General features: G+C 39.0%; 1 protein-coding gene across 1 annotated transcript in view; it reads left to right on the plus strand.

Annotated features, from left to right (window-relative positions):
• The window catches only part of LOC137653710 (protein white-like), a 36,335-nt gene extending 34,331 nt beyond the window's left edge, over positions 1-2,004 (plus strand). Inside the window, exon 15 of the mRNA XM_068387293.1 lies at positions 1-2,004. This exon is cut by the window's left edge and continues 172 nt beyond it. The gene's annotated coding sequence lies outside the window, so the exon portion shown is untranslated.
• Positions 2,005-2,444: the final 440 nt, after the last annotated feature.

Below are 2,444 nucleotides of genomic sequence, written 5' to 3' on the forward strand. Positions count from 1 at the left end.
AGTTGAGATTTGAGATAGATGAATCGGTGGAACTTCAAAAGTTCAAATCTGAGGCAATTTTTTTCATGTTGAACAGACTGACAGAAGCCTCTTTTTATAGTTTATGAATAAAATGTCTATTTTAATGCTGTTACTGTTCTTCAAATATTTTATTTTAGTTGTTCATTACTTCTCTTGTAGTTTATTTATTTCCATTTCCCTTTCCTCGTTGGCCTATATTTCCATGCTGGAGCTCCTGGCCTTATAGCATCCTGCTTCTCCAACTAGGGTTGTAGCTTATCTAGCAGTACAATTAATAAAATAATTATAATATTTGGAGAAAATCCTTCAAGATTGTCGATAAATGGGAAAAATAATCAACATATCTTGGTGAAGATACCTGAGGAACTATAAATAGAAGACTGATAAAACATGGGAAAAACTCGTTCAAAATTCCAAATTGATTCAGATAAAATGCAAATCCAAAGTAAAACCCATCAAGGGTTACAAATAAATAAGAAGGAACAATCACGGTCAAGCAGCATTGCCATACGCATGACTACTTGGTCTCTCACCGTTCCTCGGGTAGGGGGGAGATAGAGTAGTCATACCCTGGTGAGAGTGGGTACCCAGAGGGGTACTCTCGAAAAGCACAATCTCGCATAAATTGCCTAAACTGCCAAGTGTTAGTTAGGAAATAGAGAAGGGTGGGAGGGGAAATATTGAACCTGTTTATATGTGCATGTGTGTGTGCGCTTGTGCTTCTTCTTTGCCTGCATCTTTTCCCACTTTTATGTGGGGTCGATGTTTCTGGCCAGCGTTCTCAATCTACCTCTGTCCCACACTTCATCACCGGTTAATCCCTTTGATCGAAGGTCATCCTTGATAAAGTCCACCCACCTTCGCTTTGGTCTCCCTCTCCTCGTTCCCTGTACCTCCATTTCCATCACTCTTCTCCCAATATACTGTTCATCTCTTCTCATGACACCACCTCAGTCTACTTTCTTGGATCTTATCTGATAGTTTTCTAACTCCTGTTGGCCCCCCTAATTACCTCATTCCGTATCTTATCTCTTCTTGTCACCCCACACATCCATCTCAACATTCTCATCTCTGCCACACCCAGCTTCTTCTCTTCTGTCTTCTTTATTGCCCACGTCTCCACTGTCCTGTGTACTTTACCTTTCAACTTAACCCCTATTTTCCTGTCGCTTAGTACTCCACTCACTTTTTATTTAATTCTTCCATCCTGCTTATATTCTGCGGATTATTTGTTCCCCCAGATCACCATCCTCTGCAACTGTTAATACTAAATACTTGAAATTTTCAACTCTTTTCAATCTTTCTCCTTGTAAACTAACTTCCCCATTCTCCCCATTTTTCAATCTCAAATACCCTGTCTTTTCCCCGCTGATCTTCAATCCTCTATTTTTCATTTCTCTTCTTCACTCCTCCAGTTTCTCTTCTACTACCTCTCGCCTAGTGCTACACAGTATAACATCATCAGCAAAAAGCATACTCCAAGGAGACTGATCTCTAATACCTTGTGTTATTACATCCATGACCAGATCTAATAGGTAAGGGCTCAATGCAGACCCCTGATGTAGTCCCACATTTACTGGGAACCTTTCTGTTAGGCCTATACTGCTCTTAACATTTGCTTCTGTCCTCTCATTCTTACGTATTTCTCAGGGACTCCCTTTTCTCTCATACATCTCCACAGCTCCTGTCGTGGTACTCGATCGTATGCCTTCTCCAGGTCAATAAAGACCATATGTAATCATTTCTGTTTCTCCCGATGTTTTTCTGTCATCTGCCTCAAAGCAAATATTAAATCTACAGACCCTCTTCCAGGCATGAATCCAAATTGTTCCTCACCGTGTGCGTGCGTGTGCATGTGTGTGCATATCTATCTATGTATTTAGCCGTCCTTTTTGACGGCTCGGGTACACTACTGTAAGAACAAACGATTAAAAAATCTCGAGGAATACAATCATCCTATGTTAATAAATAAATAATAATCTTTACTGTATTTTATTCTGTCACAATTTTAGAAAAAGTTATCACAAAAAGGCGAAGTCGATCAATGCTTTGCCTCTGAGGAAGAATATTTTTTTCAGATTTTTTTTCATGTCAAGAATGATTAGAAACGAAAATCTATATAAGGTGTTACCTTTCCAAGTGATAATAAATGGCTCCTATATGACATCATCTAAGCAACTTAAAGTATTTATAAAAAGGGGGGAACCAAGTTTGAAGCCTCTATGACAACGATATCCAAACTTATGGCAGATTACGTGAATTGGTCATTTTGATTAATGTGACCTTGACCTTTGACTTTGGCCTTCCAAAATTTAATCATTTCCAGCTTTTTACATGGCAGTTAATCCCTGAAAGTTTCATTAATCTGCGATGAAAACTGTGAACAGGAAGGTGTTTACTAACAAACAAACACACACACAGGG

This window comes from Palaemon carinicauda, chromosome 14 (assembly GCF_036898095.1).
Source record: "Palaemon carinicauda isolate YSFRI2023 chromosome 14, ASM3689809v2, whole genome shotgun sequence".
Taxonomy (NCBI): Eukaryota; Metazoa; Arthropoda; class Malacostraca; order Decapoda; family Palaemonidae; genus Palaemon; species Palaemon carinicauda.